The sequence below is a fragment of the Columba livia genome, chromosome 9 (genome assembly GCF_036013475.1).
Source record: "Columba livia isolate bColLiv1 breed racing homer chromosome 9, bColLiv1.pat.W.v2, whole genome shotgun sequence".
Lineage (NCBI taxonomy): Eukaryota > Metazoa > Chordata > Aves > Columbiformes > Columbidae > Columba > Columba livia.
The window spans coordinates 10,492,088-10,518,445 of record NC_088610.1 but is presented as its reverse complement, the minus strand read 5'-3'; the positions used below and the strand labels follow the sequence as shown (position 1 = coordinate 10,518,445).

The window sequence follows — 26,358 nt, the reverse complement described above, 5'->3', positions numbered from 1 at the left end:
CTCACAACCATGTGTAATGGGCTGTGCTCTCTAAAGAACATTTTCTTTAAAGTGTTTACAAACTGGATTTTGTAGCTGTGGAGGGGCAGAGCCAGGTACATCCCCGCTATATCGCACCATGACTGCTCAACCACAGCAGAGAGCAAAGACAGGAACAAACTCTAGGTAGCAACCCACGCACACAACAGGCAGAAGCTGAATTCCATACAGAGGTAAACTCAAAAAGCAACATGGCAGGGAAGTGTTTAGTTTCCTTTCTCTGCAGTACCACTGTGCCTTTCATTTAAAATTGAGAGCTGGAGTTAAATTTACAAGCAGCAAGGACATAGGAAAAGTTGATAATAGCCATGGGCTTAATCTATAGGGATTGATTGTGCCAGTGATGATTGAGCTGTCTTCCATTACACAGCTGACAGAAACTCGAGGTGCTCAATTTACCCTTCCACTGCCAGGATTTTTTCCTAAGCTTCTTCTCTGCCCTCTCCAGGATTGTCAGAAAATCTGTCCACAGTGTTAAAGACTTAATTTCCTTGATTACCATAGCAATCCAACACACTAATCAAGCAGATGCAAAAATTTCTTGAGCTGCCAGTCATGGTGACCACAATGTCCCATGGGGATTTTAGATGAGACTACGAAGCCAAAGAGATTTTTCTGTCGGTCTCAAAGCTCCCAGAAATGATCTCAGGACACTAAAAAAATTCTCCCAACAGTCTCATGGGATCTGCTAGTCAAACAGTGCCCAGCAGCCTGCATTGATTTTCCTCAGGGTGTGGGGAGCTTTATTTCCAGAAGTGCACATAGAAATTCAGGTTGCTGGAATAGTCCCTGAAGAGATACTCTTTTAGGGGGACACAGCACTGTCACTAGATATTAGACAGAGCTCTCCCCCATCTCTGACCCCTCAGTCTGTCTTCCCATCCCCAGAAAGTCTGGTTTCAGCAATCCACCTGAGGTATTTCAACTTCCAACCCATCACCAATCAACTAACTAATTAAGAGGTCTTCCCTCAAGCTAAAAATGAGAAGTTCAGCAATTATTAGTTAGTTTAAACAACACAACAAAGCAAATCTCCTACAGCCTGTTAAAACTTCCCTGAGGTTTCAAAGGACCTTGTTTGGAGCCTTTGCTCATCAGTTGTATTTAACCAGCTCCGAAGCAGCAGCTGCTCTGGGGACCCATGGGTGTCATCCCACTTGACCCACAGCCACACGTCCAGCAGTGGGGATGGCAGAAGATCACAGCCTTCCCCAGGACCAGAGCACAGGCCTCTGCCTGGGTTTAAAACCACATGGTCGCTCATCACAGGGGACTGCAGCATTAGGGAGGAAGACAGGCTGCAGTCACTGTGTTTTCGCCAAGAACAGGCATTTCCTGCAGTGGAAATCAGGCAGGACAGCATCTGGAGCTTTTCTGCAGGCCCCTCTTTTGTAGCAATCAGGGCAGGGAAAAGTGGAAAATCTGTTCACAAAGGGACAAGGAATGAGTAAAAGCCCATGAAGGACTAGGACCAAGTATCACCCTGAGGAAACCATCACCGAGATCAATGTTGGGTAGCTCCAGTCTCAACAATCTCAGCTGAAATACAACTGAAGTTTGGTGCACGAGGCAGTCAGCCAGAAAAGGGAAATCATTTCAGCTGATTTAGTTCTATTTTTAACATTTGTGTTTTTTTCTGTATTTCAAACAAAAGGCAGGGAAGATGACTACATGTGCACTGCAGAGGTAACCGGAATAGATACAGACCTAAGTGAAACTTCAGAGGAAGGAGGAGACTTCACAAGTCAGAAAAGTCCATGATAACCAAGGCTGTTAAAGCCCTTTTACCCACCTGGTAAATTCTTCTCCTGGCAATTCTGGGACTAATCAGTAATAGGTTATGACCCCTAGGTGTTGATCAGGGAACCTCTGTTCCATTTGATAATTTTTAGGTCAGTTTTTAGAGAATCATATCGGAGAAAGAGTTATCAGTCAAATGTAGCTATTTTCCTCCCCAATTCTTTTAGCAACCTTACCCCTGATCAAGGAATAGTTGGCAAATAAAGCAGCTACCCTCTTTCCATGGGAGAGGGTTCACCCAGACGTGTTACTGCAGACAACTACATTGTTGCAAGTAGTTAGCAATAATGAATATTTAATGAATAAATAATGTATTTATGTCTCAATACTCCAAGGTCTTTGGGCACCTTCACAGAAAATAATTAAAACAATAGATTACAAATAAGACGACAAGTCCCCAAGCAAGTGGATGTACATAAAACCATGGCAAAGCAAGAATAAAGAGGATGTGAATGTGGTATAGAAGCTAAAAAGTTCTGTGCTTTGCTCTACAAACTGCAGAGCTTCTGATTGTACACCATGCCCCAACCCTGGGATGTGAAGAAGACAAAACCAAATACAAATACCAGCCCTAGAAAGCAATATTCCCAAGACTTACCATCATGAAAACATCTTAACACTAAAGAATGATGGCTATGGAGGGAACACAGGTTTTCAGGCTATAAAGATGCCCGAATCCATGAGTTCAACCAGCACAAGATGCACATAGCTCTTGGCCGTGTCTCCTGCGAGGGCCTTTTCCAATCAATCCTCATGGTCCAGAGGGTAAAGAGCAATTCCTGAGTATTTCCAGCTTTCTGCCCCTTAGATAGGCCTGTCCATGTACTACAACTGCTAATAGCTGGGTCAGACACCATCAGCAACAGAAAGCAACCATGAAACAGGTTATACATACAGACACCTTTGAGCTTTGGAATGGTCAGAACCTTGCCCAAACCAGAATTAAAGTGAGCAGCTTTCTCTCCCTGCTGTATACAAATACCCAAGAAGTTTTAAACCCCTTTTATACCTACTTGAATAACACAATCTCCTTATAGCAAATCACAAGAGGCTAAAGCACTTTTTTTCCAAGCAACGTGGTAGAGACACAAGTAAAGGTTTCCAGCTAACATTTGAGAAGCTGCAGGAACTACATTTAAATAAAAGAATTCACCAGTCTGAATGGTTATGAGCAAAACACAGAATGGCTCTAGGATTGTTAAATCTCAGGGAGCAGAAGGGGAAAGTGGCTGTTTGCAATCTGGAACACCTCTGTCCTTTCTACGCAGATGCTCAAAGAAACCTCTTCGCAGATCTTAATTTCTCTCTCAATGGTGCAATATAAAGGTCTCTGGAGGCTAAAACCTAGTATTCAATACTTCCAGTTGCTTATGAGCACTGCAAAGCCAACATTTCCCCACTGCAGAGAAAGAGCATACTTGTTACATACGCCTGTATATCCAATCTCCAGCATTACCAGCTATTACATTATACTTGCAATTGTACAGCAGTTTGGCAATGCTAATGCTACAACTTTACTCCATCTTAAGCAAAAGCAGAAACCTCCCACTGACTTCAGCTCAGTGATCCATCTAAAAACTAACCCTGTAGCTCTAAAGACAACTCAGTTTGCCACGCATGTGATGATAGTGGGTGAAGAAAGTGGCAAAACCTGCACAGCTAGGAGCAGAGGATGGGACGGTTTTCTTCAGCAGTGCCCACAGTTAGTTCAGCTTCAATCAGTCAAGAAATTTCACCTTGATTTTCATTGCTTACCTCATCCCATTCTCCATTACATCTGTTATTGTCTCAGAGAAGCTCATCATTAGGTTTCTCCATTTCTAAACACATCCCCAAGGGCTCAAAGCAGTGATGGGGAAAGCATGAACATCCTCATGCACTAACATAACACTTGTCAACAGCGACACTTCCTACCTCCTGAAGCAATGAGGCTTTTATAGAGAAAAGCCATAAGCCTTGGATGAACACCTTAAAATCTTTGCAGACAAATCAGGAGCCAGTTTCATGTGGTCCCACAAAGACAACAAGGCTCATTTAGAGACACTACAGAGTCAGTGGTAATTTTATGTCACAGCCTCTCATTAATATCTTCCTGGATTTGGAGTTAGACCTCCCTTGTCCCTCAGCTGAGGAAAGGTCAGAGTGTATGTGTCAGTCCTTTCTCACAGTGACACTAAGCATAACAGGTGGGTGGAGGTTACAGAGCCAATCTTTAGCGAAGAACAGTAACCTTTGGAGGTGAGACTGCTTCCCTTCTTCCAGGAAAGCTCAGGACAGTGGAAGCAGTTAAGTTTCTGGACACTGTTGATCCTGCAAATGAGCTTATAAAATACTCACTGAAGACCTGTGAAACCAACTGCAGCATCAATGAATATCATGACATGGTGGGAAACTGGCTCCCATGTTTTTATTCCCTCCCTCCAACTATTGAGAACCACCCCGGTCAACTGGGACCTGATCCAAAACACACAGAAGTCAATAGAAATGCTCTCCCTTAAGTGAAGGCAAATGTTAGGTTTGTATTAGACTGCCATTAACACTCTTTCTTAGTCTTTTATTCTCCAAAGCATCCCATTCTACTGTTTTACAGAGTTTGCTTCCTATTTCAGCTCTAGTTGAGGGTTTCAGGTGTCCAAACCACCTTTCCCTTCGTGTTCTGCTCTGTCAAACACCTGCACTGGCAGCCGGCACAGCAGAGACACACAGTCTGGGATGCTCTCCTGGCTCACCTGGCTTAACTACTTCTAATTACACCATCGTGTAAGAGGTCACAAGCCAACAGCTGAGGCAAGTTTGCCCCCTTTTCCATGCTTTCAGCTGCTGAAGTTCTTCTTGTGGTAGCTCAGGGTCAGCCAAGGCTAAACCCAGGCACAGGTGCCAGGGAAAGCTTTGGCAGAAGGGGACACTCAGCAGGACATGAACCATCCCTGACCCTGAAGGCCACCATCTGCCTGCTGGGACAGTACCAGGTCACTCACATCAAGCAGACACCACCAGTGTCCCAACATCACCTTGTCATAAGGTCAAGTTCAGCCAACCCCAGATGGATGGAGGATGCAGGGTCCTGGCCCCAGGTCACTACCAGTGTTTAGGTACAAAATGTAGGTCTGCTGAGCTTCCAGAAAGGTTGCCATGACCTTACACTCACCAAAAGGTAATCTTGAGGTGCAGTAAAGCCCATGTTGTTGAGTTTAGAAGTTGTCCTTTGTACCTGAATGTTGTAAATATTTTTATATTAACATTTTATTGTCTGTTTGCCTGGAGAATTGTGACCAGTACATGCTATAGCTCTGAAAGTGAGTAAATAATTACTACTCCAGAGCTGTTCAATCAGGCTGCCCCCAGTTAGATTTTTGGTGAGTTTTTTTGCTGTTTGTTTTTGTACTGTTGCTATTTACTTTTTCCAACAGTAGATTGAAGTGTCATTTCTGTAGGAAAGAAACATCTTGGTGATATTGAAAATGAAATGTCCTAAGTCAGAGCCCAGAATGCATTATTTCATGCACTATCTACTGAATGATGAATTAATAACAGTATCTCAAATATGTCTTCCATCAATATGCTTATTCAGATTCCATCAGCATTCAATTAACATAAATTATATGACACAAGCAGGATTCAGGCAGTCATCAAAAAGAACACTTGTCTTGTAAGCTACTGAAATTTTTGTGGTTTCTGCAAGACAGCATTCCCCTCCCCACCCCCTGGAAATTCATCACAAATCAAATATTTACACAGAAAATTTAGAGCCAAGTTTTCCCTTTTTTTCTGAGGATAGGAGATTTGATCTTTGGCTTTTGTTCAAGTCATCTTTTAAGTTTTATGCCAAGGAATAGCAGTTACACAAAAGAAATAATGGCAATATCTAACTGCAGAGGGACCTTCAGCAATCCCTACAACCCCACTCTGGGTAGAGAATCAGTAAACCACACAAGCAAATTTTCATTTAAGCATCTGAAGAGAATATAGTTACAACTGTCCTAATTTTTAATCTCATAACAATGCAAAAGATCTTTCTGTTCTACCTTCAAAAGGGTGCATAGCAAAGTAGACTGAATCAGGAATAGGAAAAGTCTAGGTACACAGTAGAAATGTCAGCCAAATGATCGGAAAGATGAGGGAAAGAACAGCTGTAGTCCCCCATGGAGCTGAACAGCATCCAAATGTTTATTTGCAAAAAGAAGGGAACCAAGTGCAAAGGGCAGGAGGGAAAAACAAGGACATGCAGGGTCTTAATGGCAGAAACAGAGATATTGCTTTTTCTGTGTACCTTTCCGAAGCCAAGCAAGCGAGATGCCTGCTTTAACCTACAAAGAACTAAAAGCTGGCTGAGTTAAACCAACAAAAAGTTATTTGTATTAAGGATCACATTAAAAGCATATTTCAGTATTGTTTTTGTGGCTCATGCTTTTATTTAAATGTATTCTTTTGTCCTTTAGTCTTGTTCAGTGAAAAAGTTGATTCTGAAGTGACCTGACAAGCCAAAATATTTTATCCCTATAGACACAGTTATTCTTTAAACTAGGACAGGGGATGGCTAAGACTTGCCTGGCTCCCCAGCCCATCACTCCAGGGAGGGCAGGTGGCACAGTACAGCAGCACAGAGGCTGCTGCGCAGGCAGAGATGGCAAAGCTGCATGTACATCTGGAAAGTAGCTTCTTCCAGAGACCAGCAACATCTACAAAAGCTTTCTGATATGTAGTAAAGAGCAGATCCTAGCCTCAAAAGTCTTTGGGGAGTTTGTAACAGGAGGCTGACTCTCCTTTGCATCACATTGAAGGAGAAAGCATGGTAGTATAAATAAATGGAGCTAATGTATACTGCAAGTGGTAGGGAAAAGATGAGCCCTGCATTCAATTACACTGTTCTAGCCCATATAATCCACTCCAAATTAGTTAATATAAAGCTTGCTATCCAATAGCCCCCCCGCTATTGTTACGAGTTGCCGTATAATAACAGCACCAAGCATGACACAATCCTGCAGCAAGCAGCTGTTCCTTCTCCAAAGGGTTCACAAGAGAACAAATAAGCAAAGGAAAAATAATAATAGCATGAAGTGTCCAAGATTAGGGAACAACTCAGTAACTGAGGCAGGAATAGAGCCCATGTCCTTCTTGTCCTTGCTGCATGCAGTGGACAACATGCTTTCAGTCAGTTATCTTCTTTTGATGCAAGATGCTGTGCTAAGACTCCAGTATTAATGGCTATAACTTCCATAGGTGTCACACTAGCCTATAAAGGCTTGCAGTTTAACCAGCAAGCATGGAATAGTGCCTTCAACAGGGCAGTTCTTTCCTAAACCAGCAGATAGTAGGTGTCACCATAAAAATAAAGATATACCCACTAAAATTACTGTTGTGGGAACCTGTGTTCAAAGCACGCCACATTTATGCCAGTCAGAGTAGCTGTGAATATTTGTGAAGACCATTTCAAGCTCTGGTCAGAAAACGAGTCTCAGTATGGTTTTTTCCCATTAAATCAAATCACGTCCAACACATTTGAACCTCAAAGCTTGGAAAGGTGAACTGTGGGACCATCATTTTTGTATCTCTGTTTACTTCCATCCCATCCTTTTTCATATCTAGAACTGAATGGCTCAAGAACAATTCTTCAAAAGCGGTAATAATGGCCTTTAATCATACGCCCACCTCAAGATACTATTTAAAAATGGGAAGGAGGAAACATCATCCCTCCTTCATCCACAGCTCAACACATCCCAACTCTATCTTTACGCTACCTACATATCTTCAAGTACGTATTCACATTGCAAAATACTTCTAGAAGCAGGTCCCAGTGGAAGAGGTAACAGCACAGAGAGGAGATTCAGTAGAACCAATGCTCTGGCATTTTTACAGCAGTGACTGAGATTTTCAAAAGGGAAATGAACTTTCCAAATCTGATTACAACTCAGTGAGAATTGGACTCCTAACCTCTTGGGTCATTTATTTTAAAACATCCAGGTCAGATTTAGTAACAAAAGCATTTGCCTTTCTTTTTTTTTTCTTTCCCCATTGCTTTTACATTTCTCATTACACAAGTGTGAAGCAATATTGTGCTATGACAGGCAGTCAGAGCTAAGCCGAAACACTGCTTCTGCTATAATCCCTCTCTTTCAGTTGCTCATTTCCCTTTCTCATGACATTCTCAAGAGGCTTATTAATAACCACTAGGGAGACAGATCTTCTCCATCTCTAACTTTGTAACAGGTATGTTTTTCCTAGAACATACTACTGAGATTTCTTCCCCAGATATCCTCTCTCCATGCCCCACTCCTCAAGAGCAGTGGTATTTCCAGAAATTAAGTTAGCTCCACTAACTGAGTTATATCCTCCATTCTTGACAAACCACCCTTCATTGCCTTAATGTTCTCATTATGTTTGATACATTGCATCATTGTTCATTTATTATAGCATTTTAACTTAGGTTCAGATTATATATCACTGGTGGAGCTTGCTGGGATAAAGGGCAATGAATACTTTAATTGCCTGATAAATTATTAAGGATGCTTCTTTAATTGGGTAATGTGGTGTTTACATCTTTGAAGCAAATACTTATGGAATCTGTATGGGTGCAGATTTTTGCTAAACACACAGCTACTAGCCGCTATCTCCTTTTGAGAATAATAGTTTCATCAGGTTATTAAAATAAACACCACACAAGATAGACTGTACAAGATGCCAGGCAAGAGCTGCAGCTGGAACAAAGAGGCGAGCCTCCATCAAAGTCAAAGGAGGTACATTGACTTAAATCAGCCGAGGGACTGGTCGTCTGCATCCAATGGATTCCACTCAAAGTGAGGCAAAATAGCAAGAGACCTACATTTTACACCGCTTTAGCTAACCTAGTTCATTTGAAGTGAAATGGGTCACAGTGTACCCACACAAAGAGTTGAGCAGCAAACCCAACTTCAGAAGGAGCACAGGGAAAATGCAGCTGGGAAGAACAAGTGTGTATTGTGTCAAACACAGCCGGGCATGACAGAAACCTGGTCTTCTGGCTGTTCTTGCAACGCAGGTCAAAAATGAAATATCCCCTGGAAAAGCATAGCCTACACAGCCCCCGACAGCCCATAGTGAAAAGATGTGGCCATGCAGCAGTCCTGCCCCAGACATCGCTGCTCTCAGCTTTGTCTTCTGTCTGTTCATCTCTGTACTTTGAAACTGGGATTTCTTGAAGTTTTGCAGTATACCTTCTTTCCGGAGCTGTTCAAATGTGAAAATATTTGTTGCATCCTTTCTAGCCATATGCTATGCTTCTCGCTTATTAAAATAGAGAGAAGGGAGCAGATTGTCTGGGATGAAGCTTTGTGTTGCTCAGAAGTATTCAAGAAATGGGCTTCTGAGTGCAAGTTAACATTTCAAAGGTGTTTCATATCTATTTGTTACCAGCTTTCGGTAACACAGTGTGCCTGAGCTCATACTCTGCATACAAAATACCACTGAAATGAATTGTACTTTATCTCACTCTGACCCCTGCATGTCAAGCTCTTCATGGGTTCAAGGTAGAGAGTGCTAAGCCTACAGAGGACAAAGTCACTCCTATTCCTGTAACTACACAGTGGCTCCATTTTCAGCTGTTTTTTTTGCTATGATCTAGAGCAGTCCATCCTGAGATGTCCAGGGCTAAGTGACCAGAAGTGTGCAGGAGCATGCAGGGAGCCCTCAGTGGAGGTGAAGAGAGAAAACGTGAGACTGTATTAGTGCCCATTTTAGTGTTTTGGGCATATATCTCCACTTCTCCTCTTAAAGGGGTTTGGCACTCTCAGAGAAGGGCAAACAGGGTTCCACCCAAATTAGGTTAGCTGGAAAACAGGCAGCAGCATCACAAGGCAGATATAATGGTGGAGCTTCTCCTGTAGTCCTCAGTACATCCCTTGACTTTCTTCTCTCCCCAAAGAAGTTTTTCACCAGAATTGCACAACCTAGGGCCACCTGGCTTTCCCTTTATTCAAGGCTCAACTCTCATTCCTCTATGGCCAGAGGACAAGCAACAGTTTGGAAAGAAACTGTATATATACATGCATACATCTACATGCACACCATATGTATCTATGCACATAACTTTTCTCAGGAAAAGATGACACTTTAGCAACTTCTTTACCTGTCAAGAAGTCACTGTTTTGTTGGGGCAGGAATTCAGCCCCGTGTCATGCCACACAACCCTGTTGCACAGCAATAGCTGGTCTGGCCCCCCATTCTGGCAGCACTTGGGTGAAAAAACAGTTAAGACTTGTGGATAAAAAAGCTTTCTGCCCTTTCAAGGGCTGCTGAGGAAAATGCAGTCACAAACCTACTGCTTGCTGTCAGTGAATCTCAATAACAAAGTCAAATTAGGTGAAATCCCAGCTGATGCCTTCTTACAAAAGCTGAAGTTGAACCAGTGCATCCAGAAAAACATCTAATTCCATGCTCTGATCTTAAGAAAAATCAATCCCTGTGAACACGCACCTAAATGAAAACAAGTGTAGATGGAGAAATTCCTCAGGTTAATGTTTCCAAACAGATCAATGCACAAACACCAGTGGATTGATTTCCTGGAGCTCCAGCTCCACATTAGCTCTTCAGGACAACCCTTATGCACCACAGATCTGTGTAACCAAGGAGTAGGGCTATTCTCGCCTTTCCCTCTTAATTCTCCTTTCTACTCTCCGCAGACTCTGGCCACTTGCCCAGTCCCTCCGGGCAAGCCCAGAACAACCTTCCCTGGTCCTTGTTTCCTCTCCATCTTGCCCTCCACCACAGAGCAGCTCCAACAGCCACTCAAGAGGTTTCTAACCACTTTCCTGCTGCAAGTTGTGGGGCTTTCAGCAGAGAAGGTTCAGTAGCAAGGGGCTGGGCAGGAGCAAGGTCCAGAAGAGCTACCAGAAGAGAGACAGTAAATTCCAGATAAGCAGAAAAATCCCCTTCCCCTCCCAGCTGTGAATCAGGCACAGACTCTTCACTCATTTTAGCATTTTTGCTGTATCATACCATGCAAATGGGTGGTGGGAAGAACTTAACCCAACTGTGCACTCACTTTTATGGGATCCATCCCTCCTCCTTTCACTGGCAACCTTTTAAATCACACACCAAAAGGGCCCCTTTGCTAGTCAAAACATAATTGTCTTGCTCAACTGGTTATAACTGCAGGGCAGCTAAGCCACCTTAAGCTGGTCGTGCAGTTAATGGGTGCAAAGACACTAACTTTGCAGCTCAATAACCATTACATTTACATCAAGGTAAAGTTTACCTCCAACACCCATGTTATCAGGAGAGTGTGAGGCCCAGAGAACACAACAATGAAGAGAAATAAAGCAGCTTTAAATATACATTTTGGGGATGGCAGTGGTTATTTTAAAGTGTTTTCAGGGCCTTTAGACTCACACACAGTTGGCAATTAAGCCCCAGGGGTCCCTTGCACAACAGAAGCCCAGCCAGGGTGGTATTCCTGCCTGCAAAGCCTCCTGGAAGAGAGACAGCTCACACCATCATCCTCCTCCTGTGCAGGGATGAGTGAAACCATCCACCCTGAGGACCACAGAAAACTGACTTCTCACATACAGCATGGGGATCCAGGCACCGGCACTGACAGTACACAGTTGAATTTCTCCCAACATCTCTTAGCAAATTTAACAGGTACCACTTCCCACTTCAGCTGGCAATAGCTCTGCATTGTATTCTGCTTTTGGATGACTGCGTGCAACTCCCAAAGCTTTTGACCTGCCTATGTTTTATGCTCACTAGGTCTCCTTTTATCACTTTGACATTAGCTTGACCAACATCTTCTCCAAGTCAGTACTTTACCAGACAAAATATAGCAAGAGAAAAGTGAATATGTTTTTGACTGCCCTGTTCATCTGTAAAGAAGGTCCTGGACAATAAAGTGCAGTAACAGCCCATAAGGCATTGGACCAATTCACTGGCTTTAAATCCCCTATGCTGGGATCAAATTATCTCTTGGGGTTATTCCCACAACAAAATTAATACCTTCTCTAAATGGGGAGGAGGACAAATTGCCAAGCAGAAAGACAGCCATGCAGTCAAACAGCCATACTGACCTATGACAACACTTGTTGGGCTCTGTTTGCTGCCTGTGCTCAAGCCTACCAGCACAGCAGCAGCTCTCCAGCCCAGGCTCTGCACGATGCTCACAGGGAGCACAGCCCACAAGCAGGGAGCAAAGCTTCCTCCCTCCTTAGGAAATGCCTTGCTCCACACCATGCCTCATTCCTGCGTGCACAGGGTTAGTGCTATAGGAGACAATTCTGGTATGCAGTGCAAAATACATGCACAAGGCTTTAGAGGACCGGGGTCATAATGATGCAAAGGTCTTGCTGGGAACATGAGGCTCCCCAGGATCCAGGCTCACTCTCAGGTGAAGAAGATGAAGAGGGCAGTGGAGTAAAGGGCTTGTCTTGCTGGAGAAACATTTGAAATGGAAATTCACCTTTGATGGAAAAGATCCCATTGCATTTTCCATGCCACACCACAGCCCTGTTAGCAGCTTCCTCACCTGGCTGCAGCATCAGTGGTATGTCACACAGCTGTGAAGTGACAAAATACAAAAAAGGGTGCACACAAAACCTATTTGCATAATAAATTCTCCCAAATGCTATAGGCTGAAAATAATGCTGGTTCAAAGTAATAGTTTAATTTGTAGCACTCTACAAACTACTGCAAACAGGCAGTAGGAAATAGCTCCTTTTTTTCTTCCATCTACCTCAAGATATTTCTTATCTGCCTTTGCAGAGGGGACCATCTATCACATCTCTTCATATGTGCCAGAAAAAACAGGGATGTTGCATCTGATTATGCTTTATCTCTACCAGTAGTTCAGGAGCTGTTCTCACTGTGGTTATGCTAATCTGATAACATTATTTCTGAGCAAGTTGTTGCAGCAGAGGAACTAGGAGCTGCCTGGCAGAGGCCAAAGCCAGTGTAATCAAATACGCTGCTTTTGTATTTCAGACACTGATTTCAAAGGGTGCAAATGCACCATTTCTATTTGATGTCAGAGGCAAAATAAAATTCAAACTTCCAGAAAAGTTTTAGTAGAAACAACATGTATACAGCAGGGGAGAGGGTATGTAGTACAAAATGGTTTTGGGAGCAGGGAAGCAAGCACACCAAAACCTCTCCTAGCAGGACCAAAGCTGCCCCCAATTCTGATCACATCCACCTGAAGGCTGGAGCAGTTTAAATGCCTTTTGTCCCCAGATGATGCTCACATGCCCACAGCTGTGGGTCACAGCCCCCCACTCCCTCCCAAGCCCCGCAGCTCCAGCACCCACTGCTGCCCAGGGCTGCAGCCGAGCTTCCACTCTGTGGGCTCCTGTGCTGGCAGTCTCCAGCCAAAGCAGGAACTCTGGCAACAAGAAAAAGACCAATTTCCATAACCTTTAATTTACCATTAAGGTTCCTCATAACAGAGAGCCAGAGAGAGGAGATGGACATGCTTGCACCAGAGGACCAGCCTGCAGACCTGGGCAAGACACAGCCCTGCAGTGCACACCCAGGAACACACACAGCTAAGTGGCTCCAGACACCATGGTTGAGTATTCTGGAGTGTCATGTTTCAGCAATAAAAGCGAGAACATTGTGGTAAACAACGTTTGATGTCCATACTGAAACTGGAAGCATCAGAGCACTCGGGCTCTTGTTATTTGGCATCAAAGCTGTTGTGTCAGGAAGAGCGATGCAGTTGTTACTAAAACATCCCACCTCTGGACTCCAAAGCCCAGGAGAGGATTCCCTGCTGCAGACTCCCATCTCAAGGCCCAGTATGGGCACTGACAGCAGTAACACCGATTTTAGGAGATCAATGTTTCCACTTGCCGAGTATCTAATATCTCTTGTAGAGATGAACAAATAATGGAGTTTCCACAGTCTGGCGGACAAAGCAGGTCAGAGAGGAAAAGTTTAGTTCATCCGAAAAAGGCCATTTTTCATTTAAATAATAAAACCTACATTTCATTTCAAGTCTACTTTAAATATTTTAAATTCTATCTTTTTAAAAAATTTAGGCATTTTTAAACTAGAAAACTATTTTAAAACAGAGTCCAAGAGTTTGCTTTTAAAAGTACTGAAACAGAATTTCATGAGTTTTGAAACAAAGAGAGCAACAGTTCAGAAGTCATCCACCTCCTCCTATCTGCAGCCAAAACTATCCCTCTGATTTAGGCCATTTTTGTGAAAAGTTTGAGTTCTTTGAAGCAGAAATATTCCACCGAGCTCATTCAACCCTGCTGCTGGAGATGTCAAATGCGTTGTAGTTTGTTAAGACCTGCACATCCACCTGATGCGAGGCAGCTTTCACAAGGTATCATATCCATTTGTTCATGCACCAATTTGATAATTTTGATAAGCTTTGGTTGGTCAATTTACCTTTGACTGCAACTATGGTGTTTTGTCATTTAAATGTATATTCTAAGAGAAAAATACCTTCCCCCATTCTCCTAGCTATAACTGACAAGAAAAGCTGTGAACAGGGATATCAGCTTACTCAGAATTCAGCCCTTTCCACAGAGCGGCAGGACCTGCCAGCCCGCAGCTCCAGCCCCGTCACACACCAGTGCCCACACAGAGACCTTGGTTGTTTGAGCCATGGAGCCAATTAGGCCAAATCGCATAGCCGAAACCAGAGTTTGGGGATCTCCAAGGATGCTGCTTTTTCTGCTACTTTCAAATTAATGAACTACAGCAATGGAGGCTTCTGTCACTCATGATGACATCTCCAGGAATAATTTCAGCAACGGTTTGACTCAGCAGCATCACCACCTCCCCGTGGCATGGCAATGGTGTGCTGGAGCAGGCACAGGTTGCACTGCCCAGTGCTTTAGGGGCCTCAGAGGGTGCTGCCATACCCCTTCCAGTGAGGCTGCCAGAACAGGCGTCAAGTTTGGCAATCCAAATATTTGCAAGGAAGATGCATTGCTGGATCAGCAGAGAAGAGCACTCACAAAACATTAATGACAACTTCTGCAATCTGTTGCCCGTCTTGCCCTCCCTGCACTTCTTCACAACGAAAAAAAAATACATAGAAGGGTCAAAAGCAGAAGTGTGTCATCTACTCTGTCTGCAGGGATCAGAAAACTGGTATAAATTATCCTTTTCATTAATTACTTGATGCTACCTAATCCCCAGTAGATGACATTGACCTCAATAGACCAAATCTAGGCTTCCTAACCTGTACAACCTCTTTCCACTATTTTCTAGCTTCCATTGCAGAGCTTCTTTCCAGCTCTGTGACATCCTGGCTCACTTCCACTGCGGCTCAGCAGACCCACAGCATCCCATCATCACTGCGAGTCCTGCCAGGCACAGGGAGCAAACCCAAGTCTCCCTACACCTCTCAGTGAACAGGGTATTTCTGTCATACTGCTCAAAAATGTTGTAAATACCCCAGAAAGGACAAAGAAGTGATGTCCTCCAGCCTGGAAATCCAGGAGATTTACATCCCTATGGATGTAAAATTTTGGAGAGCTCAGAGCTGTTGGACATCCCAGGCCAAACTAACACCAACAGAAAAACAAAAAGGCAGCATAAAGGAGGCAGCACTGTGGATGATCCCAAGCAAGTTCTAAAGGATATCAGAACTATGATATATAAACTGATTTTTTTCAAATTAAGCTCAATTGCTACTTAACTCCAATAGCAAAATTAACAATTAGATTTTCTAAATAATTCATAGCATACATTTGATGTGGTAGCAAGTTCCAACAGTGAATCATCAGTGTTTCACATTATTGCACTGACAGTAACCAGGATTATTTCTCAAATGAAGGCATCTCCCATTGTTCCCACCATCCACACCCAAATTCTTCTGGGGCTTGAAGCCTCACCATTTCATATTACGTAAGGCTACATTTGAAGGGGTAAAAGGAATTTTTGCTATTGAAATTTTTAGCTTAAAGCATTTTAATCATACACAGAACCTCGATTTACCACTGAATTTTTTTCCAGCGATAAAACACATTCAGAGCTCTGCAAATCTTTTGTTATGAAGCAATGCAGAATCACTGTTTAGTCATGCAAATGAAATGAGAGTTAACTGAAAAGCATTCTAAGGACCACGAACCTTTTGCCAAAACTCAAAGCAAAGATTTTCTATTGTCAGTCAAAAGCCACAAACGTTTCCAAATTATCTTTTTTTTTTTTTTGAGTGAGCATTGTTGGGAGAAGGGCAAACAAGACAAAGTAAACATTTCCTGCAGTCTCTAAGATACCCAGGTTATAAAGTATTGCAGGAGGGATGCATATCATTTCCTAAGAATCTTCTGGACAGATACACAGTTTTATTACCAGAAGAGGGAAGAAAACAGTTTTCTATCCATCATTGAAGTACACCAACATTTACCAAACCCATCCCTTTCCACTATCACACATGAGGCCAAAGCTGACTCCCAAAGAACAAGACTTTGGCAAGCAAACTACACTATTCCCCTGGTTTGCTTCACAGTCTGAACTCTATTTTCTCTTGATGGTTGGGCACACTGTTGTTCTCCCAGAGCAAACCTGCTGTCACTCCACCAAAGCCCGGGTCACAGTCCCAGGCTTGGCGCAGGACAGCCCCAGATGAGCTGGCTCCCGGCCTCCGTGGCATTCTACTCTGGCATTTGAAAGCCTTCACCTTAATTGCTTTTTCCAAGACATGGATTTATAGACAGGGAACCTAGAAACAGCAGCTGGGGCATGTGCTGGTTTGGAAACTAGGAGCCTGCAACTGTGCTTCCTACCAGCTCCATGGTTGTGTTTGTGCAGTTGTATTTTACACCATCCCCTGCAGAGGAGATATAATTAAAGCCACCTGGAAACATGAAGGGCCTTTCACCACACAGCCAGCTGACAGGAAAGCCACTAACCGCAGTCTTGCAGGATGGTGTATTCCTCTAACTTAGTCTTGCATCTCTCAAACCCAGTCTGGTTCTGTCCCTGCAGATAGGGGCTTCAGTAAGCAGGAGGTACCCCCCAGCCCCCACCCTGTAAATACAAGGTGCTGGGGCCAGTAGCGCCAACCTGCAGCTCAGAGCACCCTGCAAAGTCAGACTTTCAAGGCACCACATTACACAGACTTAAACAGCCAAAAGCAGCTCAGTGAATGAGGGAAGACCCACGCAATACAGTGCACGCAGTACTTTCCTCTTCAAACTGCAACATTTTGTAAACAGGGCTTAGCAGGCTGTAGAGAAAATTTGAGCTCTCTATAACCATAATCTTAGAGATTACTAGAGACTCTTGTATTGCTGAGGGATCAAAGATGAATAGCCATTTTAGCCTGTGCTTCCACAGCAGCTTTTACAACATTAGATATAATGACCAGGTGCTCAGCTGGTATAAACTGCTTCAACTTTATTTTCTCTGCTAGCAATAAGAGCCAGTTCACATCATCCAAGGACTTCTCACAAGGTCAGCATTAGATAAGCTGATACACAGGTCTCAATAAACTGTATGGCATTTACTCATTGTTCTGTTTGACAAGATTTCCACAGATGCTAACCAACTCATTAAGATATTGTCTCTGTTGCAAACACTAGAGTCTTCTGACATGTAAGATCTTTTCTTAAAAGAAGAAATAAAGAAAAAACCTCCTGGTATTTCTTACCATGATGTTGACACAGCAGAACTGGGATCCCCTGGCCCTGCACAGCACATTGCAAAGAAGGAACATGAGCACTAATCCCAGGCACAGGCTAACTGCTTCCAAATTCCCTTCTTGTCCCCTTTTGTAGGGTACGCACCCTGTGTTACACAGTAGCAACTTCATGCCCAGCCAGAGAAATAAGGTCATTGTCATCATGACAGCAAGCAGACATCACAGCTGTGGACTCTCAGCCTCAGGCTGTGGGTGTCTCGATGAGACACACTGTGATGCTCAAGGGATACGCAACTGGCTGGTGGTGGCTCACTGAGCAGCAGCTTCCCCCGTAATGAGTGAACTTGCCATATGAAACTACACACTAAAAATATAGAGTGTGATTTAATCTCTCCAGTTTGGTCCAGAGCTGCAGCTTGCTTTGAAAGCCAGAGAGGAAGTCTGATTCAAACACTCTTTAAAGTTAAATATTAAAAAAAAAAGCAAACCCTGACATACAACATACAGGTGCTCTAAGAACAACGCATTATCTCCATCTATACTCCTCTGATAGTGCAGCCAGGTAAACGGCAGCAGTGATCACATCCTGCAGTGACAACAGGCAGCATCCATCTCAAGAGTCTGAGCATCAGAGGTTCAGAGAAGTGTTGTGGAAACCTCTCTTGCATTATAAAAAAAACTAGTAAATTAGTCATAGAGAGATTAGCAAAAGACAGGATAGGCTGGAGAACACTTGAGCATGATGCCAAAACCCACGAGACTCTGAACAGCTCTGCTATTTTGAAAGCTGAATGGCCATTTGTGCAATTAAGACTGAGAGTGACAGCACTGACAAGATTTATCAAAGAACATCTACTGTGGACTCAATGAAAAATTGCCTCAGTAAAAATCCTGCCAGCTCTGCTGACGTATATTTTCTATATTAGAAAGGCCTCTCTGATAACTGAATTCATTAGGAATTTTAGAAATTCATTTCTTCATATAAACTTCTGCATATGAATTCAGCACAGACAGATGCAACAGGAGCTTTGGAAAAACATCATCATATTAAGTCAGGGCTACATTTGTCAATGGGTGTAGCAAAAGGGAAGGTTTAAAGTAGTGGGGCTTTTTTCTTGCAAAGCACATTTATAAGCAATATGGTACGTTACCAAAGCACTTGTGTTGACACTGGAGTTTGTATTTAGCCCCCACTTCATCCCAATAAGTTAATTGCAGTGTGGGGATGCTGATGCCATTGCCCTCAGGGTGCAGTAATTGCTGTTCTTCATTGTTCTTTTTTCTACACCAAAATCTGCACACATTCCAAATTAGACACAAAAACAAAACCCAAGAAACTTTAATAGATAGTGAAGCAGGATGGAGCAGGCTCCAATATCCTTCCCTCTGAGTTTTCCCACCAGAGCTGCTGGGTCAGGAGATTCAGGCTTGGCTGTAACAACCAGTGCCATCTCCCTGCCAAGCCCTGGTGAGCAAAGACGGGAAACGGCAATAACTGTCATTTCCAATTTTCTTTCCAACATGACAGTGCAGAGGTATGAAAGGAGCAGTTTGCCCCGGCTGCTCTCCCAGGCAAAGCAGTAAGACATGGCAACTCATGGAGGTCCCTGGCAGACAAAAGCTCAAAGTGCCTTCACAGCCCAAACCTGCAACATCCCCAGACTTTGGCTTTGTGACAGCTGCTTTGCATAAGCACTGGGCAAGCTCCAACCTGGAGCAAAGCAGGGCTGGAAAGCAGAAAAGTGGCAAAGAGGTGACTCTTGCTGGGGTGAGGGATTCCCCAGCTGCATCTATCCCAGCCAGCAAAGCCACTGCTCAGACTCAGATGCACACAGCAAAGTATCAGAGATGGCCATGGGGACAAGGAGAGGAGCAGGCTCCCTCCAGCACAGCCTCTACACCACAAGACTGTCCCATCCCCAGGCTGTCCTCAGGCACAGAACAAGGAAGAAAAAAAACACCAAACACCACACAACCCAAAAACACAACCACAAACACCACACACCACCATATCCAGTAGAAAGCTGCACTCAAGAGGGGATCTCCGTGCTTAAACCCATTGGTTTCCACAGTTGGTCATTCAGCAGCGTGAGAATGGCAAACATCAAGAGTTCAGGCACAAGTTCAGTTGTATCCCCTGGTGCAGAAAGACAGAGCTTTTAGCAGAAAAATCACACAGAAATTCCCATGTTTATCATGCAACACCATCCCATTCCTGCACAGCCTTTTGGGGATCTCAGAAAAGGAAGCGGCATCTCTTGTTTAAATCTGCATACACTAATGAAGTTCTCACCTCTCCATCTACATGGAAAGGACACATCACACCATGCTTTAAAGGGTTGGGAAGAGAGAACACAACCACCTTCAACTTCTAACAGCAAGTCACTTCTTTAATTCTCACAGAGGCATTCAGTGTGGTGTTGAAGGCCTAAAGTCTGCCTAATCCTGATGCTGACCTAGAGAGATCATTAGATGCTGAGGGCTGCAGAATGTTCATAAACCATGAACCATCAGCCTGGATGTCCCCCAGTCTCTACCAACTGCCACATGTAGGGATTTCGCAACCCCCAGCCCTGGCTGAGCACACACACGTGCACACTGCACACCCAAAGCAGCAACAAGGTGTGCTGAAAATCAGTCTTTCAGATGAGTACATCCATCTCCTCTGATCTGCGAAGGATCGGGTGTAACCCAGGGATGGCATTAAGGCAAGCCTCACAGTACAAACAAATAGCAACTTGATTTTAGTGTTGTATTTTTACCACTGGAAGGCCAGTTTTGATAAATTGCATGTCTAATACTCCAGAGAGCCAAAGACCAACAGAACTCGCAGCACACTGTTATTGCACTGGGCAGGTGAAGAAAAACACCTTTCAGACCCACCTCGGGACCAGAAGCCCATCCCATGGAAAGGGAGGCAGAGTCTCAGCAGTAGTGAGTGACACACAGCATTGAGGTAACAGTCTGCTGGGAAAGCAGGAATAAGGGCTGACAGACCTGTTGTTCTAACAAAAAGTTTATCATGGTCTCAGTGGAAATGAGGTGTCCTTCTCTGCACTGACTGGCAAACATGAAGAGACAAGGCTAGCAGATTGACTGGAATCCCAATTACATGGTGCAGGGTCAGACAACAAGGATGCTTCATTCAACCCTTTTACAACACTTCAAAACCCTTAAGAGACAGTTTTAAACAAAAGGCTAAAATGCAAATCTCACTTCTTGCCAGGCTAGAAAAGAACAAAGAGTTTCCCACAATGGCCTCTGAAAGATCAGACATGTTATTGTTAATGCTGTGGAAGTGGACATTAATTAATACTGAACAGCAAAGAAATTCCAGTAGTATCACATATTTCACTCCTGCCACTGCAGCAATGTACTCATTATGAATAAGAAATTAAAAACATATATCAGAAGGAAAAGTTAATGATTTTCCACTTATTATTAAGTGCAAGTAAAATATACCACTAGACTAGAAGGAAAGAGGAGGAACATTTCAGCTCTTGTTATAGGATAACATCACAGCCCAAAGCACATCCTTTGCTGAAAATGAAGTGTTTATCAAGTGATTTCAAAGATAAGCACTGTGACCTTGAGCCAAACCCTTAACAACTGCCATGAAGTAGGTTTTCTATACACAAGACAAGAACAGCAGCACTTACCTCCTGTAAATCCAGAGTCAAGTTTAGGTTGTGGGGACCACGTGGGTGCTCTGTCCTTGTGTAGTGGATGCTCCAACAGTTGTTGACATCCATGAGACTCCTCCAGCCACAACAAGGAGACAGGAAAATCACCCCTCAGGGCAGCACAGGTGGAACCAGAGACACCTGGGCATGGTGTCTGGCAGAGCACCAAGAAGCCCAGCAAGAGGCAAACCCAGCGAAAATAGGGCTCAAAGGAAGAGACAGAGGTGAGACAAGATCAGGTGATGTGGGTGAACCAGGTCAAACAGTATGGGGTCAGTCAGTCAATCAAAATTGTATTTGTGCTGCCAGGAAGGGGTTGAGGCTTTTTGCAGTACAAAAGATTTAAAAAAATAAAGGTGTGGGATTGCATAATCATCCTTAAAACACCAGCACCAAAGCCAGAGCTGCATAAAGTCAGGGATGCTCCAAGGACACCTGAGAGTGGCTCAGCACCATGAGCAGATCTGGCCAAGGGACACCAGCTCTTTTCTTCAGCATTGGCCCATTCCCAAGACATCTGTCACCTTGCACATTAACCCAGGTGACACTCAGCTAGGTACATCTGCAGCTGCAGTGAACCTTTCCTTCAAGTTCCCACCTCAGATATTTATTTCAGTAGCTCCTGCTTTCATATCCTTACTATTTTTACTACTTCCATTAGTCTTTTTGGCTTGAACTGTTTCCTCCACATTATTCCCATCATTGCTCTGCCCGTATCTAATATGTGTGTCAGTGACTGCGAAATTCCAAAGCTTAGCTAAATCCTTGTCATATGGTAAATAATAGCAGTGTGTCCCCCATTCAAAGAAAATGAGAGGTTTTTTTAGTGTAGCATCAGATGAATTTCTGTTTTATATAATTATGCATTGAATTTAAAGAGAGATGTCATGCAGGCAATCTTTAGAGTCATAATAGACAATCTGTAAGAAAGAACAAAGGAAAATAATTTTAATAAAACATCATGCACTAAGCAGAAAATATGTTTCATGTATCATACATGAGAAAATAGAGTTATTCGATGTAAAACAGAATTGTGACCTTGCTGCAGGGGTGTTCATTACCTATCTTGGCAACAAGCAAATTAATGGATTTTGGAATGGTGCAAATAACAGTAATAATAATAATTTTGGTTCCTGGCATTTACTTGCTGACAGATTTAGCAGCAAGTGTTTTGTATTATTATTTATAAAAGGGATTGCAAATAGAATTCCACATACCCTTAAAGACATTACAGAAGCATGTGTCTAGTGCAAAGGCATTACAATAAGTAATCAAGGTTTTGTAAGTGCTTATAAGCCAAGCAGTGGAAGCCCAGAGAGAAAACACTGGCTGGCAGGAGCATGTATGCTTTATGCAAGGATATGTATGTGCATGGTCTTATCAAGTACATGTCAATCTGGCATTTGAATCCCCACATAGAAAGGTTATGATTATGGTTACTATGGAAATTACTAATGCTGTTTCATACACATTTTGCATGTGATAAATCGTTGTCTGATAATAAGTACATTGTTTAAGGCAACTGTAGCACTCCAGGAATGTGTTGAATTGTCATGCCTGGACATCACCCTCTGCAGAAAGTCTCTCCCTTGCTAAGTGATAAGAGTTGTCTAAATTATCTTCCACAGTAGCTCCCAGTTCAGTTCTTGTCACTTCTGGGCTGGTCTGGAGCTACCAGGAGCCCTGCCCCAGCACTCTGCTCTCCAACACAGCACTTCCTAAAAATTCCAGCAGCAAATTTGCTCTTTAGCAGCTGATGGAGAAAGTTTGCCCTTCTAACCCCCTCAGCCAGCCTGTCTGCAGAGCACCAGGAACAGGCTGTGAGAATGATGTATGTGTTATTTGGGGTGAAAATTTACTGCAAGAGTGACTGCTGCTCCTGGAGGGCTTGGGCAGACAGGGAAAAGCTGATGGTTTCACAGTGACGGAAAGAGCATCGAAGTGCTCGGCCCCTGTTGAAGGATGTGCTGCCAAAAAATTCAGAAGGGGAGCAGGAGACACTGTACAGGGCTTTTACCTCATTAAACCTGCATAAAACCTAAATTGAGCCTTAGGAGCAGCTTGGTATTGAACAAGTATTCTGCCTGGAGCTGGAAGGATTGCCTTTGTTTTTCAACAAAGATCACAAGTATCTTTCTAAAACACCTCAATGTGTTTAAAATGGTAAAGTTATTAGGCTGTAAGGTACAATAAAAGAGACATCTCTTCAAATGAGAAACCCCCAGGCATATACACCTTCAAAACGCTATTGGAATTTTGAACACTGATAACTGCTTTGTAATGTAAGCAATTGCACGAGGAGCATGAAAGCTGCAGCCAATGCATCATCATCCCAGCCGCACCTTCAGCTCTGCCTTTGATTTCCCTCAGCAAAGCAACCTCCGATTGCACAAATGTAACTCATGGCACAACTGATCACACGTGCTAAAGTGAGTTCGTTTAATGGACAAACCTGGTTTCCCCACAGCTGTCTGTGCAAGGCTGGCAGTGGGAGAAAGCCCAACGTGTGGGGCAGCTCTGGAGGCTGGATCCAATGCTGCCAGCCAGGAAAACCACAAGAACAAGGCAACTTTTTTAACAAAAAAAATTTCCCTCCTCTAGGTGAAAAAAATTAAAACGGGGCTGAAAACAAACCTGACTGAACCCTCGCAGGCTGTTTGTTGTTTCTTTTAGGCTCGCTCTGAATTTAACAGCTTCAGAGGTGGCATCTAAAATGTATTAAATATTCCCTTGGTCTCAGACGTTTTCTCACCCATCAGCACGGCTGCCCCACACTCATCCTCCTTGCCCCAGAGGCAGCAGCCAGGGCAGAGCCACCTCTTCTGCAGACTAACACACACAGTAAATCACCAGCAAACAAAAATCCCACTGTATCACAGGACTAAACTTAGCAGTGAAACTGCCTGGAGGTACAGGAGCAGTTGAATTTAGTACATGGTGACCAGCAGCTCTCCAAACCCAGAGCAGGAGCTGCATATAGGCAAAGTGCTATAGGTGGGTCCACTAGATCCTCCAGTCAGTTTCCTACTTATGCTTTACATAGAATTCAGGCTGAAAATGGTGCCTGTCACAGTCTGAGTTTTGGGGAAAAGCATCACAAAACAGCTTCACAGTTTCTGATTAGCAGGCTAGAAAGCCAATGCTGTGTTTTGTCCGTGTTAAAGGCTCTGAAGCATCTAATTGAAAACCTTTACCAACCCTGTACTTAGGAGGAGGAGCTGGGAATTTGGCAGGAGGGTTTTGGTGTCAAAAGTGTGCCTTTTAGTGCTAATATTTCAGGAGGGGAAAAAAGAAAAAAAGGAAGCTGTACTGGCCAAATTGTGAACCTATGGAGTGTTTGCAAACACTCAGTTAAGACCTACTTAGACAAACATAGCTGCCATATTCTGCAGCCAGGCTTTGTCCTGGATGTTCTCCTTCCCACCAGACCTCCTCCTGAGCCCTCAGGCTTCGAGGGAGAAGGCAACAACTCATTCTCCCCATGTCCTTCCAGCAGAGCCATTCCCAGTCATATCCCATGGCCCTGAGCTGGGGACATTCTGCCAGCAGCAAGGGTCCAACTGCTGCTGCAAGGGCCACACTGGACCTGCCTGGTGCCCTCCCACAGCCCCTAGTGTGATGTGGGATCATCCACACTTGGGATTCAAGTCTGTTTTTCCTACACCTGTACCTGTATCCTAGCTCTTACAGCACTGCTACAGTTGGAGTCATTATCATCCCTAAGAGTGTTGCAATTTTCTGTACTTTCAGTTCATCAATTACATTGATTATCACATTAAACATTTCTAGTGCTACAGTAACAGACTAAAAATAATAAGCTTGTATCTTCCTAATACAAATGAAACCCATTTGTACTACTGAGAGTGTAGCAGGCTCATTGTTTTGCAGTAATGAAGCTTTCACCTCAAGAGACCCAATTCATAAAAAATACTCACCAAGGCTGTGCACATTTCCCTGGCTTTTCCCCCACACCTCTTTTTTTTTTTACTGCCACTGACATTCCTTTAAGCTCAAATCTGATTCAGGATTAGGCCAGCAATTGAAATAAAATGGAAAAGCCAAAGAAAAAAAAAAAAAAACAAACACACAGCACACCACCACCCACTGCATGTTTGATGTCACCCTGAGGCAGGAACCCCCATGCCCATGGCCAGCTGTGGGCACCAGGATCCATACACCTTCCCCTGCTATAAATAGCTGCAGCCACCTTTGCTCCGTTTCCCAAAATAGCGACACATTCCAAAGGAGATAGGAACAGCAAAACACTGTACACAAGTTCTTTTTTTTTTTTCACCATAAATATGAATTTGTAACCAAAACCACCCAAGGTAGGCAATCATACAGCTAAGGAGATGCCGTCTGCAGGCAGCTGCAGAGGAACCAGCCGCAGGATGCAGGCACCAGCCGGGGGAGGAGGAACAAGTAGGTTTTGATGCTTTTTCACTTCTCCCCATGCCAAGCTCCAAGTCACAATGGTGTGATTAAAATGTATAACAAAATTTGAGATCTGCCCCTCTGGCTGCTCCAGAGCCTTAGCAAGGGTAAACAATCTATTTTCAGGTCTGCCCACCACCTCCATGGGGCAGGATGGGCCCCAAGAGAGCATCCCCTGCTCCAGGAGGGTTGTGTGGTGGGACATGGCACCCAGACTCTGCCCTGACATTCTGCTTGGGGGAAATGCAGCTTCTGCTACCTCTGAGCAACACAAAAATGAACCTGTTTTCCCTAGCCTGGTGGCTTCAGCCACACTATGGTCACAGAATGTCGCTGGGTATTAGAGACCCCAACATCAGGCACTATTGTAGTCAGACCTAAGCTCCCTCTGTCCTTATGATGGATCATCCAAGGTGACTTGCCTGGTATCTCAGCTGCAGACCTGACTCACTCTTCATCCTCCCTCTGTTAGCCTCTGCCAGGAGCCACCTGAAATCTGCTGGAAGGGTTTTGCATGAGAAACCTGGCAATGAGTTTTAATTCCTAATTTATCTGGTAAAAGTAGTTGAAAACAGCTCAGCTGCACCCATTTACAGTTGTCTGTCTCTCCCCTTCTCTGCCCTGCTGGGCAGCAACACTATCACACAGGTACTGCGTGCACAGGGAGTCGAAGATTTCTGGCTGTAGGTGCACATGGTACAGGCAACAAGAACACTCATTTCTCACCCTGCACCATTGCCTCATCCCTCTGTAGCCCTGGGCAGCTCTCACCGCAGAGCTTCTAAGCCTTGGGCTTACACAAGTCAAATTTCACTTACACCAACTTTTTGA

The 26,358-nt window shown here is 43.8% G+C and overlaps 1 protein-coding gene across 11 annotated transcripts in view; it reads left to right on the top strand.

The window, feature by feature from the left end:
• LOC102083677 (calcium-activated potassium channel subunit beta-2) overlaps positions 1 to 26,358 on the top strand; it is a 143,669-nt gene that overhangs the window by 65,067 nt on the left and 52,244 nt on the right. The window lies entirely within an intron of this gene.